This window comes from Venturia canescens, chromosome 3, assembly GCF_019457755.1.
Source record: "Venturia canescens isolate UGA chromosome 3, ASM1945775v1, whole genome shotgun sequence".
Classification (NCBI taxonomy): domain Eukaryota; kingdom Metazoa; phylum Arthropoda; class Insecta; order Hymenoptera; family Ichneumonidae; genus Venturia; species Venturia canescens.
In genome coordinates this window covers 4,327,905-4,346,650 of record NC_057423.1, presented here as the reverse complement: position 1 = coordinate 4,346,650, position 18,746 = coordinate 4,327,905, and the positions used below count along the sequence as shown (strand labels likewise).

Genomic DNA, 18,746 nt, shown 5'->3' with positions numbered 1-18,746 from the left:
CGCAGCGCGCGCGGGCTTGGATTTTCCACGAAAATTCGTGAAATTCGATAAAGTTTGTGAAGCAAAATGGATTGGCTTGAAAATCCTATAGCGAGATGATTGGGTGGAAGCGTGAAAAATTTTGAGTGCCAGTTCGCGAGGCCGAGGTTAAGTGCGCGCGAGGATCCGTGAAGCCATTCGGCACTGGGCGACAGGATTCCGTTTACGCGAGTCCGTTAACAGTGTTTTAACTTGTTAAGCTAGCGTTGAATCAGTGAGTTTGAGCGGAGCAGACTTTTTATTCGTCGAGGCAGGCTAAGAAAGATTCGAAAGGTGGGGAGAGAGAGAAAGAGAGAGAGAGAGAGAGAGCGAGCGGGTGCGATCGAGTGAATTCTGGACAATGGTCAAAAGCGTTGACCCCCCCGGGGGGCGGAGGAGGCTTCCACTCGATGTGAAATAGCCCATATCTGTGTGTATAGGTGCAATAGCTCTGGGGCTGGCTCTCGGGGAGCTCGAGAGTGCGAGGCCCGTGTGGTACACGCGCCAGGGGTCTGGGTTTGGCCGGGTCGCGCGGGTGCTTGCGCAGAGCATCGTCGCGAGCACCAACACCGTCCTATACGAGGCGCACCACTACGAGCGAGCGTTAACGGCACTGCCAGAGCCGTAGGCAGGCAAGCAAGCAACCACCGGGCTTGCGAGCAGCGAGATCCGCTCTCTCTGCCCCCTCCCTCGGCCCTCGCGCAGTTGGTCGGAGGGGAAGAGCGGGAGGGGGGGTTGAAGAAGGACAGAGACACCGAGTCCTACTCCCTTCGGCTCCTGGCAAGCCTGCCCCTGACTCGCCCCGTCGCGCCACCCCCGGGTGCCCGGCCGAGCTTGCAGAGTACTCGGTACCTTCGTGGAGTGAGCGTCGCTCGTCGCGAGCTGGCCGCGTACTTCCGTACGGGCTCCTAAATCCCGCGGAACGACCAATTAATTCCCTCGTTCTCTATTCGTCCCCTCCGAATCTCCGTTGAATAATCGGCTCCCGCGGGAATTTATTTCGGGGATAAGTAATAACTCGGAAAGTCAACGCTCTCCCGAGCACCTGCGATTTTCAATTGGCCGAAAGTAGCTCGAGAGCGCCGCGTGACTGCCGGAGGACTCGGCGATGGATAATATCCGAGGGAACGTCACCGAGCTGCGACAGCGGGATAAATCTCTGCGGCTCCGCGGCTGAGGACCTTCTCGGCGTTCCCCCATCCCTCGCCCCGGAAGAAAAGCAGCCCGCTCGCTCTCCCGCCGGCGGTCGCTCTCCGTCATACCTTCCTCTCTCGCGTCCTCCCCGACGCAGAGTCCGCGCGCGCGATTCAAGAGAGACTGCATCGAACGTGCGGAGGGTGAGAAAGCGCTCGGCTCCGTCGAGCACGTTATCACCAGCGGAACAGAACCCTCGGACTGTGGGCAACGTGCGCGCGCCCCCGTGCCAACGACAATATTCTCGAATAGATTAAAGTGAAAAAACGGTAACGGCGCATGGGGAGGGCTACTAAGAGTGCTGGGAAGCGAGCGGTCGCGTTAAAACCTCTCGGGGAGTGTGAATACGACGCGAGTTTTCACAGAGCAAAAGACAGCCCCGAGCCCTCCGTTACGGCCGAACTCTTGTTCCACTTTTAACCCATTCCCCGCGACCGAACGCCGCGCTCCTCTCCTCGAGACCAACCTCCGAAGAGATATTCCTCAGGCCCGCACGCCGCTCGCGACCTCCCGAAGGGCTTTACTACGTGCGAGACATTTTACGCTGCCGAACATTGGACATGTAAGTAAACACGATCGAAATGCTCACACGCATGAAATATTCATGGTTAATGAAACTTTTGAAGAAAACGGCATTCCCGAAACGTCGGACGAACTCTCTCTCTCTCGCTCGCTCTCTCTCACGTGCACTCGTCCCCGGCCCCCTTAACGCCGCTCCAAACTCCTCTCAACCACTGATTTGCGGTCTCGAGCCGCCGCGCAAATTCACGACTTTTCGGGGCCGAACTCAGCCGCGAGTACGACAGTATGTTTGTACCTCTTCGGGGGATGTACCCTCGAGGGGGTTGTGCGAGATGGAATCCGATGATGCGAAGAATCGAGCTTTGAAGCGTGTCAATCAAACTCAAAGTTAGCGGCTCGAGGAGCACGAGGCCGCGGCGCGGGGCTGGCGTCGAAGCCGAGTTGAACGAGCAGCGTCGAGGTGAACACCGAATTTCAGATGCACGCTCCGACCTCCGGTCTCGCCTCCTGCTTTCGGTAACTCGGGCCCCCCCGCACATCGACCGAGCTAATGCACGCTTCGTAAGACCAAATGAAATAATGGATGAGAGCGAAAGGAGATTCGAATCGTCTCTGTGTGGGTGCGTACGGCGGTGGAGCGCGTTGAGGAAAGCCTCCCTCCCGGAGGACACTCTTAATGGATTACGGTGATGAGCACTGATCGAACGAGTTTTAACGTCTCTCTAAGGAAATCTCTCGTCTTTCGCTTTGCCGACGCGCGTATGGACGCGAAAAGTAACGGCGATTTGTCTGCGACGTTTGAGTCTGCGAGGGTCCGACAAAATTATGTAAAAAACTGTTTAATAATCGCAGTAATTAGCCAATTTTCCATGACGCTGAAGTTTCCAAGGTTGGAGTCCAACGAAATGATCGAAAAAAACTCTCCAGTAATTCTCCTACGTGAAATAAAAAATTGGTGAATTACAAACGTTTTTTTCGTTCATTTCGTTGGACTCGAACGTTGGAAACTTCAGCGTCGTAATTTTGCTCCGTACTGAATTTGCAATTCGTGGCTTTTCGACTGACGGGAAAGATTTCGTTGAATGAAAATTTGCTCAATTACGAATGTTGTTTTGGTTAATTTCGTTGGACTCGGACGTTGGAAACTTCAGCGTCGTAATTTTGCTCCGTACTGAATTTGCAATTCGTGGTTTTTCGACTGACGGGAAAGATTTGGTTAAATGAAAATTTGCTCGATTACGAATGTTGTTTTGGTTAATTTCGTTGGACTCGGACGTCGCAGAGTTCGACGTCGTTGTCCGTCTTTGCGGAGCCCTCGGAGATGAAACGTCTGTTGGAATTCGATGTTTTATTTCCAGAGTCGAAATTTGCAGGGATTCGTTGGCCATTTCGTTGGATCTCTCTTGAAAAATAATCGAGATTTTTCATTATTTATCGCTGCACATTTTAGCGAGCTCGTCGCGCGACGGTAGATTTTTCGGTCGCGAGTTTCTTCAGAGTCCGAAGAGCTGTGCGTGCGATTCAAATGACGCTGAAGTTTCCAACGTTGGACTCCAACGAAATGATCTAAAAAAACTCTCAAATGGTTCCAGTAAATCTCCAATTTTGTTCCCTGCCAAATCTCCAATTCGTAATTTTTCAAGCCACATCAATAATTCGTTAAATAAAAAAATAATGAATTATAAATATTTTTTTCATTTCGTTCAACTCCAACGTTGCAAACTTCAGCGTCGTGTGTTTAAAATGACCGGGTCTAACTGACCTTCGTGCGGAAGCCTTTGACGCGAGCGTGTCTCAAACGTCCAGCCGTTTCCTTTGGCCTCGTGCGCCGAGATTCGTCTCCCGATTCAATTTGCCGCTCTCCTATTGATTCCGCTGGTCAAATTAGCCGCAGATTAGTTTCCGAGGCTTCGGCGTTCAGGATTTGTCCTCAAGCGTGGATTGGACTTCCGGTTGGCTTTTAAATTGGCGACTGGGAGAGCGTCGCACTTGTCCGAAGCGATGTATAAATATCCAGGAGAAATGTTCGCTTCCGCGTGTTTCTTCGTACGCTCGATTCCTCGAGCATAAATTCCGATTAAATATTCGGGAGCAAAAGTTCCTCGAAAAGCTTCCCGAGCGTCACCAGCCGGAGGTGAAAATCCAGAAAACGGAGGGACGAAAAAAGCGACGCGAAAACCGATTTTTTCCGCCGGAGTCCTCGGCTGGCAAATGCTGTTTTTCACTCTTTTTCACATTTTTTTACCAAGCGACGCTTCACGATTCAGGAGAAGGAAAACGTAGCCAAACGTCGTTCAATTCCCATGTAGCATTCCCCGTACGAACGGACACGCACACGCGCGCCGCGACAAACGCGTATGCTTGAGCGTGTGCGGGTGTACGAAGCGTTCGTTTTTCTCATTGCACGGAGCGTGTGTGCCTCGTCGTGTGCTCCACTGTTGAAACCGTTGATGCAGAAGAGGTACAAGCTCCGCAAGGAGAAACGAGTTATTCCGGTACACTCGTCTCGTCCAAATCGATCAACCCCTTTCCCAGCGAGCATGGCTCGGATGCAGCGGCAGTGGAAATAGCGAGGGGATGGAAAGGGGAGGATCGAGGGGGGGAGGAAGAGAAGAGAGAACGTGTCGTATTCGTGGACGTTGGGAAGGGAAAGACCGAATTCATTCTGTTTCAATGCACCCTTGGCGGGTCTCTCTCGCTCTCTCTCTCCGGTCCCATCTTCCCTTCATCTTGTTTCTCTGATTCTGCGATCTTTCTGTATGGGCGAGGGTTCGGGGGAGTGGGGGTTCTTCGGCGGTGCTCTTTTGTCGTACTGGAAGCGAAGAAACGTCGGAAGAATTGGCCACGAGGATGTTCCGGTTATTTTTGACTTGCTGCGCGAAGGGCAAATGGACAGAGGCGAATTTACATGCGATTTCCTCCGCCGAGAAGGAACGAGGCTTTTAACTCTCGTTCACCCAAAATGAAGCTCCGTTCCTCCCAGTCCCAGCCTCCAACGGCAGCCCCCCCGCTCGTTCCCTCTGAGTATAACGGCCTCGTAACGCAGCTCATCTCTTGCTCGTTTCCTCCATCATTTACCGCGAGTCTCTTGTAAGAGTAAAAACAGAGAAAAAAAATACGACGGAGACCGAGGTCCGCGAGCAGTGCCAAAAGTGCGGAGAAACAAATTGTTTTCTTGGCTAAATCGGGGGGCTGTACGTCATCCCGAAAGAGCGAGAAATGCCTACAGATATACCAGCCTGGATCTGTCACGTACGTACGTATGGATAGAGAAATGGATATATTACCAGCAGATGAGACACGGATCCGTGTGCGTGGGAGTGTGCGCTCGGGATATAACATGCAACAAGGGGATTTAGATGTACACGTGTTATAACACAATCCTGTGTTGGGGTTAAACAGTTCTCGTATATAACCTCCTGCGCGAGCTTTGCATATCGCTCTCCCTGCGCCTGTGTGTCCGTGTGCCCCGCTGTTTACGTCCACAGACCCACGGATGTATAGATCGTGTGCCAATATCCGGGGAAGCAGTGCGTATATACGAGGCCATTTCCCTTGGCGTATGAGTACCTTGTCGGACGCGCGTGCACACACAGAATCCTCGACGTCCTCTCGGCAGGGGAAGATGCGGAATGGAAGGAGAGCCTGAGCTACGAGAAATAGGCACAAACCCCGATTATCAATCGGTCTCTTCCTCCCCCTCGATCGCCCCCGCTGTGCGATTTATACCGACGATGAGAGCTTCGCATCCTCTCATCTCGGGTGAGATGTAATCCGACGTCGAGCAGCGGAGCTCCCGACGAGAGAGTCTTTCCCTCGGCGCTCCTCCGCTGCTATCACTACTTCAAGCTTTTACCCGCGAGAGATCTGAGCCTCGGCTTGATTTTCCGAAACGCAGAGATGTAAGCAGCGCGAGCGTTGAGCGCTGGCCGAAGGGGCGAGGGAGAGCCCGAGGCAAATGGGGCCGAGAGTTCAAAATCCTGGGAAAATAAATGTGGAAGATCCTTTAAGGAATCCAAAGTGGCGCTGCTGCTGCGAGGCTTTCCGCATACGTCTTCCTTCTCTCGTCCGTACTCCCTCCTGCTTAAGGCTCATCAAGTATCCGATTTGTTTGCACCCTTCGTTCTCTGAGAAAAGAAATATTTGGATCGCTGGATTTCTAAAGGGTTTAAGAACGCCGGCTCGAGCTGCTCTCTCGCTCTCTTTTTATTCTGCGCCTTATGAAAGCTTGAGAATTCTTTGAGGGCTCGTGTTTCGCGAGTCCCGACTAAAGAGATGATCAAATAAACCGTGTTTTTCTCCCTGGATAAAATGCTCGGAAAAGCGGAGCTGCCGAAATAGAGAGCTCCGAAGAACGACCTTATTATTGTTGTCGTTTGCTGCAACGCTCCTTTCTGCCTCTGCCATTTCTTCATCGTCGTAAGCAACGGATTATTATAATTAGTCCTCCATATACCGATGCGACCAAACCCGATGTTTTTCACGCCGAGAAGGAAAGTTTTATCGCAGCTATTTAAATTAACATTAATTAAAGCCCGAACGATCGTAAAAGGAGCTCGGAGAAACGAAGCAACGGCAATTCGTTTGGGCTAATCTTGTCGTAAACTCTCCCGAAATGAATGAGACCATAATCGTAATAATAACCGACGTATAAGCGTATGCGCGAGAGAGCTGGACGGAGTAAACGAAAAAAGGGAGAAAATATGGTATTTAGTTGTTTGCAGTACACCAAATCTCGTGAAATATACGACATGAAAACAGGATGCTTATAAAGCCAGGGAAGGATGTTTTTGCGAATCTTGTGTGAGATGGACTGGGCAGAAAGAGTGCGAGAGAAAAAAAGAGCGAGAGCATGAAACGAGTCGAGTGGAAAGGGTCGACGTACGGTCGGACGTAGTTTCTGGCTGGCTTGCCAACGCATTCTCTACTAGCAGCAGGAGTTGCGGAGGCCAACGAGCTCCGCATTGCACGTACGGTATAGAAATACCGAGCTACAATTTTATATATAGCAATAGCCCGTCTACCGGGGAAGAGACTGAGAGAGGAGAGAGAGAGAGAGAGAGAGAGAGGCCCGCGAGATCTCGGGAGAACGCGGACACACAACGGGTTGTGGAGAAGAATGAGGTGGTGTGGTCGTCGCTTGTGTGGAACAGCATATAGAAACGGTTCAAGAGATCCTCGTTTTTTTATTATCTTTTTCTTCTACTTTTCACCCGCACAGGCCAGTGTCAATGAAAGGAGAAAAAGCACGAAAGAGAAAGGCTGATAGGCGGAGAGAGAGAGAGAGAGAGAGAGAGAAGCGAGAGGCTGCTTTTGCCCCTGGAATTTTTATCTGCGATCGATATGTCCTTTCATTCCTCTTGCCCGTTTTTTTGCAGTGTCCCTCAGATAAAAGCACGGGAGAGATAGCCAGGGAGGCGAGGGTTCCGTCCCATCGGCGAGGACGAAAGCGTTGAACAGTCTCGCGGTCAGTGTTTTCAGCTTTGCGGTTCCAGTTTCTGGTTATTCCGTGTTGATGCCCTCCTGATTGCACAGTGTGTATAAGCTGCCCCTTCGACCCGGCGCCTCCCCTCGCCCTCGCCCCCGCATCGCCGCTCTATTTTGCTACGTCGCTCCGCACACGGACCCGTGTCCCTCCGCCGCCCCCGGCCTCGCTCCTATCCAGAGTGTCCCATTGAAAGCCACTGGCTCACTCGATGGCTCCCACAAAGCCGTTCAATTGCTCCTCTAACCTAGGAATATTCCAGCATTCAATGCTCCCCGCCGCAGCGAGAAGGTCTCGGCTCTCGGGGAACCCCGGCGCGGCTTTCAGCCCCACCATCTTTACTCGCGGTTTGGACGAGACGAGCGTTGGAGATTAATTCCTTACTGGCACACAGAACGAGTCAAAAGTCTGAGGGGGTCGATCAATCGCAGGATCGACCTCTCCCGGAGGATCCACTCGTCGAGCCGAGTCCCATACTCTGTAGCTTCCTTCGTCCCTTGACGAGCCCTGCACCGAATTCTCCTTCATAAATATCTCTTCACCATTCAACCTCGAAGAAAAACAGCCAAAAAGTTGTTTGTCCTCCCAATTTTAAGCAGGTCTCCCTCCTCTCCAAACTTACGATACTATTTTTTCGGATAACCTGGGCACATACATCGTTCCGGACTGCCTCATCCGGCTCACTATAAAAGTACTCTCTCCCCGATGCGCGTCTAACGTCGGTACAGGCGGCTACGAGCCGCAGCAGCGTCGAATTCGACCTCTTCTTTGCCACAGCCAAGCCTTAAATCCACCGAGGCATGTACAGAGCCAGGTCGAGACCTAGGGAAACCCCCTCCCGCCCCGTGCGTCCATACATCTCGTTCTGCCAAGCTGCTCTATCCGGGATTTGCTGGCGCGGCGCAAGTCGAACCTCGCTCCGTCTTCGTCGCGACCCTATCTCTCACATCGCGCCGCTCGTTTCCTCCACGGAATCGCACCACCTCCGAGATCCTCCGCGACTATCTCTATGTCGATTTGTAAATGTATACACGCCGTATAAATTGTACACACGCACGTGCTTTCGAGGCTGGTGGTGGCACGTGTGTATGTGGAGAATTTGTGATGAGGAGGGATGATTTTGGGGGAAGGTTTAAGCTCGCAATAAATGGAAAGTAGTAAATGCGATAAAAAACACTTGGAGGAGGTAAATTCGAGGTGGAATATCGACGAACTTGAATAACGACGTTGTTGATGAAATTCATGTCGGTGGATTCGAATTGAATGAATTCTGACGAAGATTTTGTTTCGTTGCTTATCGAAGAGACGTCGCGAGGTACATTTTGAGTGAAATATCACCGCAGCGCTCGACCTAGAAACGCGAATAGCCCGCGCAGGGGGAGGAAGTTCGCACAAGGAAATAAGTCACAGAAACGTTCTATTTTCATTCCATTATTATTATATTTTTCCTCAAAAGAAAAAGTCTCTTGAATTCATGAACGGATGCTGCGCGCTTGGCCTCGGAGACGCGTCGGGGATATTTTTTTTTCCTACAATTGGCACTCTCAGGCACGTATGAATCGTGCTTCCTCACTCGGATCCTCTGCTGCGACAAAGAAGCTGAGCATGCACGGTGCACAGAGCTCGGAGTAGCCCTCGCGAACGCGGGAACACTCGAGCAGGGACTGTGAATAGTCCGCGGCCCTTGGACGCGACGCTTTCGCTTTGTGCCCGTGGCCAACGGTACTTCCCCAATAACCGACTGAGAAATCTCGCAATCCATAAAATAAGTCTCAGCGAGCTTATTGAGCGATTTAAATCGTCGATTTAAATCAACGAGCTCCGTCTCGGAGAATGCTTAAGCTTTTAGCTCGGACGATACGCACGCTCGGCCATGCGTCAGGGACTTGCACATTGTGCATATTAGGGGAGACACGGTGCCGGATTAATCCGTAAATGTGTGTACCGATGACATACGAAATTTATTGATTGATCGACATAACCAGGTACAAATGGGTTAAGCACACACGTGAACTACTCCTCGGCTGGTTACACTCGTCCCGTACAAGCGAGGCTCGCGTATATACGCGTCGCCATTGCAGGGATGCGCACCGCTGCAAGGGCTTTTTGCGGAGGACTGTGAAAGGAGCGGAGGTGAATCGAGCAAGCGATCAGGGAATATCGGATCGCTGGAGGAGGTTAAAGAGAAGGAAGGACGGGGAGGCGGAGGCCTCTTTGTCTCTCCAATCCTCGAACGCTCTCGGGTCACTGGATAATACCAAAGTCCTGATGCTCTTCCTCCTGCCGCTTCTCCTGCGCCCCAAGAACCCTCGTCCCATCCATCCACTTTCCTAAACGTATGGATCTTGTAAATATGCCGAGAGGGAAGAGACGAGGACCGCGATAGGTTGATGGTGCTCGCAGAGAGCGGGGAATGCACGGGAAGACGAAGGGAGCGCGCCCGCCCAAAGAGTCAATCTCGTTGCTCGGTCACACGTGAAAAACACGGCTCGCCTCGAGCCTGCAGCCGCGGTGACGAGAGCCACGTACATACTCGCGTCGCGACCGCTATACGTGTGTGCAGCTCTTTGAATACGAAACGGCAACTGTGGCGGAAATGAAAAGATAATAATCAGGCTTCGAGGGTCGGGCCACTCTCGATCTCTCTTTCTCTCTCGCCATCTCTGCGCGGCCCTGCCAAAATAATTGCTGCTTCGGTTCGCCACGAACGAAGAATGCTACCCGCGTCTTTTGTGCGACGCTGATGAACGCTCCGAAAGATTTTCAAATCCTCAACTCACGAATATAGACACTCGTCACCAATCACTGCGCACAAAAAGCCAAAAAACAAAGTGTCCGAAGCCCAAAGCCTGCTTACATACCGGAGCAGAGGACAGCGACCGAAAACAAAAGTTTCGTCGAGACCATTGAAGTCTGTCTACTGGGCGCAGCCAGAAATTATGAGGCTGCAGCCCCCGGAACGGTAGAAATTTATGAATTCGACTCAACTTTTCGTGGCTAATTGCACGTTTTTTTCAAACTTTACTCGTTAAATTAGTCACTTTCATCTCGAAAATTTAGTCCGATGCTCGATCGTTCTCTCATTTATGAAATTTTCTCCAGAGCGAACATTCCGCTATACACCGAAACTTGTTCATTTTACAGTTTTTTCTTTTCGGAGGCCGATGCAGGTGGCCGATTTCTCACGTTTTTTTCCAACGCTGCTCCAACGGGGGATAAAACTTAATGTTTGTGCTCCTGACGCAAACGATCCACTCAGTGATGACTGACATCCCAGCCAGTTGCACGGAGCCGCGCGTAATTCGTATTTTTCATTATATCGTTTAAGCTCTGATTGACATTCCATTTTCCTAATTTCTCAATAAAATAACGCCGCGCTCATTCGTTCGATCTCATTACGCGCTGTGCTCATCAACTTCATTTTGCAATTAAATAAGCCTCTCGACGCCAACGCTGCGTGTGTTTATCCATTGCGTTATTCCGGTGGAACGATCTCGAACGTCTGCTCCACCGATTTCAACGTGATCGCGTGTTTTATAATCGTCAGCAAAGTGGATCCACGAGCATTAAAGCGACGCTCGAACCCTCGAGGACACTTTTAGCGACACTTCCACGTGAGAAGGCTTTTGAAAGAATGTTTTTATACCCACCAGAGCTTCAGTGCGGAGAGTTCGTTCTCATTTGAAGTTTCTCCAAACGGCATCAGGAAACTCTGAGCGCGCAGTGATACAGCATCGAGAAAAAAACAGACAGAAAAACAAGAAAAAACGCTTCAACTACCATAAATCCATATTCGTTCGAAAGCTCTCTTCGGAATTCTAAGAAAATTTGCTACCCCCGCACGGTTTGTCCATTGGTGAATATCATTGAAAAGCTGACGCGCAGAGAAAAGCTAACTGCGAGTTGTGTTTACGGGGCTGTTGAAAAATTCTTTTCTTCCCGGCGCGTGCATGCAGCCTGTGAAAAAAGATAAATGGAATGAGGATAATCGTACGAGAGAGGCAGTACGAATGCGATAAAATTGTCGGTGCGCGTGAACATACCAGGAGGAAAATGCATATTGCTGATGCGTGCGGTATGAAGCTTCCGAGTATTTTCCATTGAGAACGCGAGGCAAAAGTCGTACATCGATATAGGATTGGTTTGTAGTAGGTGAGCGCATAGCTGGATATACGTGCACAGACGACGTTCCGCTCTGGTAATAGTCGGTGCGGGGCTTTTGCTTTCTCGCACTTCTCGCTGCGCCGATTTCCCTCTGCCCCTCGACCTTTTTGCCGCTGGGAGCGGGTTGTGTCTCGTTGGTTCGTGTATGTGCTCCGGTAGTTTGCTAAACGTCAGCGTAAACACCAAGTCATGAGGGTGAAAGGTGTGGGTCTCGCGAAATGCCTTGTCGCCGCAGTGGGCTTCGGCTGATGTGTTCAGGCGGGGGCTCCTCCGTGTTGCTGGGGCAAATCGAGACCAAGAGAAAAGCCGCGAGAGGATTTAGTTTTTAACTTATGTAGGAGGCTTGTAGCAAGAACTGCGAACGAGGCATTTATTCTTCGTTAATACCATTGAGGCGCGTTTTCACTCGGTCGGTGCTCGTGCTCGGTACTCTCCAAATTATGACAGCACGAGAGGCTGTATCAGTGGAGCACTTACGTCTATATATATTCCCTGTACGAAGGCGGTTGGAGGAGCAAAAAAGATGCTGCGGAGCTGCGAGCGAATAAAACGACTCGAGTGGATATAAAAAGGAAGCTTATGTGTTTACGAAGGACCGAACGTTCGCGTGTATATTAGGTTTAGAAAAAGAAAAGAAAAAAATGGGGGAAGGGAGGGGGGGGGGGGAAATAATAATTCGGCCTATTTTATGAGCGGTAAGGGACGTGACCTGTGAAGTAATAGGAAGTGTGCGCGATACTTTGGCAAAAAAGAAGGGCGAGCCAAAGTATTTCGGTAAGAAATAGTGAACCGAAGGAAAATCATATTATATTTTTTCGAAGCGTTGGCTCTTCTCGTGAGAATAATAATAATCCTGCTCACTCTACAACTGTGCTAGTTCCCCTCGATTCAACGTTTTTCTTTTCTTTACTTTTTTTTCAATGAGATTCGAAGCTTTCGCTGAGGGGTGGAGGGGGGGGGGGGTGGGTGGGAAGAGATCGCTGAGTCCTCGATGCTAAGGAAGAGAATTTCGAGAGATCTCTCTGGAGAACGAAGTAGAAGATATATATGACAAAGGGCTCGTAACTCTCTGGCTGGTAGTAACGGAATACGAGATTGGATGCTGGACGAGAGAGAAGACCTCTCGATAAATCTTATCAACGATCCTTGCATTACCCTTAAGATCCATAATCAGCCAATTCGAAATATCCGAGCTCACACTCGCACGATACATCTCCGTTTTACAATACCGAAATCTAGCAACCATCGGCGAGGGGGCTCGTGCACAATTCACATAGTCTACCGGAAGACTCATTACCTCGAGACTCTCGTCGAAGCTCGAAAGGCCAATTAAATTATTTCGTTGGTTATCCAATTAGTGCGAGGAGGAGAATGGCTATTGAAGGGGCTCGGAAGCATTGAGCAATTGACCCGGAGCTGTTAAATATCCAAAGCAGTCATGAGCATACAGTGTGCACCTTGAATTATAAAGCTTTTTCAAGGGTCGGCACATAAGAGAGATGAGAGAAAGGAAGAGAGAGGAAAGACAATTCAACTATAGAGACGGACGAGAAGACATTTTCTCAGACATTTTCTTCATAGCAAAATGGACTAGCCTACAATACCATTACACATAGGGGCTTCCCATTTCTTCAAGAGTGCCAGTGCATACCGTTGACTCGTGGAACATCCACTGCGCCCCCCCGCTGCATTCGGTACACAGAGCTGCTCAAGACTCTCGAGAGCATCTCGTCTTTTATAGTGTCTTTCAGCACACTTGTACATATTTTTTTTTCTTCCTTTTATACCTCGCAAATACACAGATATATCGCAACTCCAGACTGGGAGACAGGTTACAGTGGTGGAGGGAGCGAGCACGCGCATTCCCTGCTCTCCTTTTCTCGCAGCATCACCTACATTTATGGACGCTTCTTCCTCTGCACCTAGCGGATCCTGATGCTTTGTACAGCCACGATTAATCCGCCAGTTCTCGCTCTTCTTCCATTATGGGCCACGCTCCGGCCCCCGACCTCGACTCTTTACTGCTGCGATAATACTCAGGAAAATGCGATTCTCAAGCCCTCCTTTTCGCACGACAGAGCTCCCCCCCCCCATCCGCGAGTCGAGGGGTCTGGATTGATGCGGAATCTTTACAATCGCGCACTCGAAACGATGACTTATTCATCCGGCTGCGTGTGCCCGTCAGAGCTCCGAAGAATTTCCCGATACGGCTCGCAGACCCTGCGCGAACGATGGCCCAGAACTTGCCGCATAATAATCGAGCTTTCGGGACATGTGCGAAGATAACTATGGAGCATTTTGCCCTCGCGCGGTTTATACATTTATGAATATCCATCGTGCTCGTTCTCACATTACGGGAGCGGCTCGAAACTGTGAGCGAAGCCGAGCGGCCACGCAGAGGCGGCTCAACCTCGCAAAGGCTTCGTGAATAATTAATTCGTGAAACAGAAAAATCTTGAAGGCTCTCATAACTGTGTTATTTTCTTAGTCCGGTGTGCGCGCAGCGGTCGGCTTTACCGCGAGCACAAATATATTCTACCTCTAACGAGGTACGATACCCGGCGTTAAACTTGATCGTAAAAGCGATAACTCTTGGGGCTTTACTCGCGCGGGAGCGCGAGGCTCGGTTTAACTGCGCGGGAGAACTGACCGTGTATAATTTTTATATCGGTGCAATACTCCGGCCCACCTAAACGACTGTGACGAGGTTGGTATTCATAGCGCTACTTCTACACCGCGCGCCCCCGCTTCCAACTTTAATAGCCGCATTGATCCCTCTCATTGTTGCGTGCCTCGAAGAAAATGTGGGCTCCCAGAGCTCCAGGATCGCGAGCCACTTTTCTTTCTCACTGTTGCGTCCCAATCGCTTTTCCTCACTTGCCCCTGCTCGTCGTCGCCTTCTCAATAATTCAACAATCGTATTCTTGGCGCTATGACAACTCTCGGAAGAAAAAACATGTGCCGCGCGACTTCGATGATCCTTGGCGACGATACAACCTGCTCGTGCGGCGAGAGTTTCGAAGAAAAACAAATTATCTACTCCCCACGAAATATTGCCCTCGGAACTTATTATTCTAGGTCACCGATTACCGGGTCCATTAGTATTCCGGGGCGCCGCATCGTTGGCTATTTTGAGCCGCGGCCTTTCCGAATAAATGAAGCTTCGATTTAAACACCATTTTACTTAATTCCATTCCATCGAGTTCCAGCTTCATTTTCAGCTCCATTTTCATCCGGCTATTCTAACCGATGAAGAATCGGCCTGCTTCGAGCATTTTTATCGAACTCGTCTCTATGCAAATATGAGATTTTCTTGAGAACGCTTGGACTTGACTAGTTGAAGAAAAAAACTCCTCGAACGATGTAAAAAGACCGTCTCAATCCACCGTCGTAATCTCGTGGGAGGTAGAGCGACAATATGCAGTTGGAACGATTACTGACGAAGCGGAGAGCGTGCGAGGTGTCGAGCCAATGAGCGAGGTTCGCGCCGGGGCTTAGTGAAGTAACGAGACCTGGCAGTTGATTCGACTCCTAGCACTTTTTCGTTGGATCGACGTTTATGATTTTCCCGAAAGTAGAAAGTCCAAGGGACTCCCCTGCGGTTGAAGCTAGCCCATTAAGGGATGCGTCTCGATCGCTAATTGGCTCGCTTCTAATCGCGAAGGATCGTGGCCACTCGAGCGAGAGAGCGAAAATGGGCTCGCAGCCCCGAAAACGCCTTTGGAATAGTCACCATCCGCGGCGACAACGTTCGCTAACGATGCGCTCAGCCATTCTTATACCTCCGAATTTATCCATCGATGAATCAAGCGTTAAGGACGGTCGGAGATGCTTTGGCGTTGATTGAACAGCCTCGCGCAGTGGCCTCATTACCGACGACACAGTTTCTCTGCCTCGGACGAGTACTTTCATTCAAGATTTTCATGTATTCAAGAGATATACGCGTGCATCATCGGGGGGGCGCACGAGAACGCGATCCATACTCGCGCACGGCTCTGGCGTGCACATCGCACCTCCGCAATTGCCACGTATCCGAAAGCCTCGCAAACACACGACGCCCAACCATAACGAACGGGTTGCGCGACAAATTCGCGTGCGCAAGAGATCCTCGATTCACCGCAACCGGGCGCGGGGAGGAACTCTACAAAGTTATGAGAGCTCTTCGTGTGATACTGAATAGCGTCGAGCGAGCGTTGCCGCGCGGAGTAGTTTCACGGGGATGAAGGGGGTTGAGAGTAGGAGAGAGAAATAAAGAAAAACGTCGCGGCATTCTCCGAAAAGTACAGTGAGTTGTGAGGAGCGTCGACGTGTGCTCGTGGAATGCGAATCGAAAGTTTATTCTCCCCCCGCGCGCACGAAAGTTCTTCGCGTTCCGAAGCCACTTCGCTGGAGATTCATTTCTTCATCCGGTTATTAAAATCCATTGGACGCGGAGCACATCGATAGTTTTTCGAGGCAAGCGACGTCGAGGAGTGCCTCAAAAATTCGTCAGGTGGCTCGTAGCGTGGAGTATCTCGTGAGCGAAGCCGCGCGGCATACAAATAGCTTCACTTTCGAGAGTCTCCGCGCGGGGCTCGCTCCTCTCGACAAACGTCGATCAACCCGGGGAGTACTCGGAATGTAAATTAAGACGCGCACATGCAAATGCTCGGGAAACATCGAAGTTATTTAATTTAAGATTTGTCTATAAACTTGGCAAAAACGTTTTTATTTCGATGTCGATCGCAGCAGCTGTGCGAGAAGCGCTCTCAGTCAATGTTGTTCGTCATTGTGGATTCCTCTCCGATGGAGCTTCGATTGTTCTCCGAAGGGAGGAGGCTAGACTGATCCCCTCGAGCGTGTTTTGCCTCCGCAGGTTGCGCGCTGCTTCCGAAAAATCGCGAGTTTGCCACAAGCCTCGATTGCAATTCACCCGACGAACTTTGCTAGCGAAACGCTCTAACGTGCATATTAAAATAGCGTGTAAATAGACGTGCGCGTATAAATTTGGAGAGAACTTAACAGAGGCGAGCCCTTTGTGCGCCGATAACGGGGCTCAAAACCTCTCCGAAGTAGGGAGCGCGGCTCGGTTTCATGTATCCAATGTGTGCTCGGGCTGCGCGAGGCGATATCTCACGGGTGTGTAAATGCGTGTTAATGAGCGATCGAGCGCCCGGGCTCGACGCAATGATTGGCCAGCCCTTGCAGTACAGCACACGAAGATTGAGAAACTCGCATTAACCTGGCAAGGCATTCGTGCGTTAACGAACTACTGACCGCGTTATTTCGAGCTCGCGCGCGATCAGTAATTGGAAAGTATTTTAAATGAGCGATCGCTTTGGTGCTGTGAGCGAGGCTGGTAGGACGAATCCCCTTCCGACTCACGAAAATAGTTGCCTACCGCGGAGAAGCGAGTGACTTTTTTCCTCGTGCCTAAAAGCCTGGCGATCGCGCGACTCCGCGGGTCCGCGGGGCACTTCGATCGGCATAGAAAAGGATCGCGAAGAGCTTGCGATTTTCCATCTCAACATTAGTGTGCATAAATATAATGATTTTCGCGACCCTGCCGCATTCAGGCCAATCACTGCTTTCGTTAACACGCTTGCTGCGAGCTCCTTCAAGTGTGCCCAGTGATGTGCATTCACGTGATGCACCTCTCGCGTGTTGCGAAAGCACTTCGCACGTTGCCACAAGAAGGGCGGGGGGTTGAGGTATGATTTCACTCGCAGAGCCGTTGTACTCTCGGGAGGCCACTGTGTGTGCTCTACAGTCGCGCGAATAGAAAGAGGACGGATGAGCCGGGCGAGAGAGAAAGAGAGTGAGAATCGATACTTCTCGTTATTTCGGTGCTCCGGGGGGAGGGCAAAGAGAAACTGAGAGAGCGGGGGAGAGCACGAGCGTCATGAATATCGCAAAATTTCTGACGCTCATCCGCGAACACCGAAGATAGATGCATAAAATAAATAAAGATGCAGCCGCGTTTAGAGACTCGCTAGCGGCACATAGATAAAGGCGTTATCGCGCGACGGTTATTCAAGAGGCGGTTTTAGTCATGGAGAATTAAAGATGCACGAGTCGAAAGCGCCTCGCGCACCGCTTCTATATCCTCCGATCGCTGCTGCATGTACAGCGAAATAATATATAAATCTATACTTCCTGCCCGGGCGAGGTTCGCCGATCCAGTCCGGTGTCGATACGACTCCGTGACTCGGATCGGAAATCATATAGCGAAAATCCAGCACCAGAGGAGCGAAATATTTTACGACGACGACGACGTAAAATCCGCCGATCTCTTGGGTAACCGATCTCCGCACTCCGCGCGTCTCGCCCCCGCGGTCTCCTTTGTCCGGATCCTCTTATCGGTATATGCATACGATGCCAGTCTTCGTCACGTACGGCGCAGTATTCAGACTCCCAAGTTATTTCGCACGCGGATGTCTTCGCGGTCCCCCACCTCCCCGCACATATCGCTAACTCGCGAATGAGCGTAAATCTGGCCAGCTCCCTCGTATCCTAATCGCTCTAACACTTTGCGTCACGACTACTTTCGTGAAACTTTTCGAATATCCGAAATTGTATGACCTCGTGCGCGCGAGAAAAACAAATTTATCGCCGCGTTTTACCAAGATTTATCGACGCTCCGAGAACATATCCAGCAGTTTGAATTCTCAAGTACTCGTCCCAGGGAAACTTGAACCGTGAATGAATTAAGGCGAATCGTTCACTGCGGTGCGATCTCCCAGCTGCGGATAAAATCACTGCTTTTTTCCATCAACTTTTCTCCCAGGCTATCGCAACGACGCGATCGACTCGTGCGCACGCATTTTCAATTCACTCAAAACATATCTTTCGAGTGTTTTTGCGCACGTCTCGTATTACGAGCAGTTTTAATTCGTGCGCACTTTCCCACCGAAGGGCATCAATGCGATGGTTGTTCAAGTGATTTTTACTGAAAACGAGTGCGACAAAAGTGGAGCGCGAGCTCATCCGCGTTGCACCCGGAAACAAGAGCCTGTCAAACGTCCCTCGGGCAGCTGACACTCGCGCGTAATTTGTAAAGTTTCCGGGAAAAGGACTCAATATTTGTTTATTTCGTTCTTACAGGATCGCGCCGCGCGGAGGTTGTGAGAAAATCTTGGTCAGCGATGTCTGAATTTTCGTCAGGCTCTCGGAGTGCAATAAGAAAAGTAGAATTTCAAAGAATGCCCAGTTTTCGCCCGAGTTTTCGTTCAATAATAAAATTTGCACGTAAATAATGTAATGATCACTCTCCGCGATAGGTTTGAGGATGAAAAATGCATAGAAACGCGAGAGAAAACTGTCTCGCACGGGATGCTCGGTGAGACATCGCTGACTAAGATCTCTTCTCTGACCCGAATTTTCG

At 50.5% G+C, this 18,746-nt stretch overlaps 1 protein-coding gene across 1 annotated transcript in view; it reads left to right on the top strand.

The window, feature by feature from the left end:
* The first annotated feature begins 879 nt into the window (after positions 1-879).
* The window catches only part of LOC122408388 (uncharacterized), a 38,237-nt gene continuing 20,370 nt past the window's right edge, over positions 880-18,746 (top strand). Inside the window, exon 1 of the mRNA XM_043415144.1 lies at positions 880-1,774. The gene's annotated coding sequence lies outside the window, so the exon portion shown is untranslated. The remainder of the gene's footprint in view (positions 1,775-18,746) is intronic.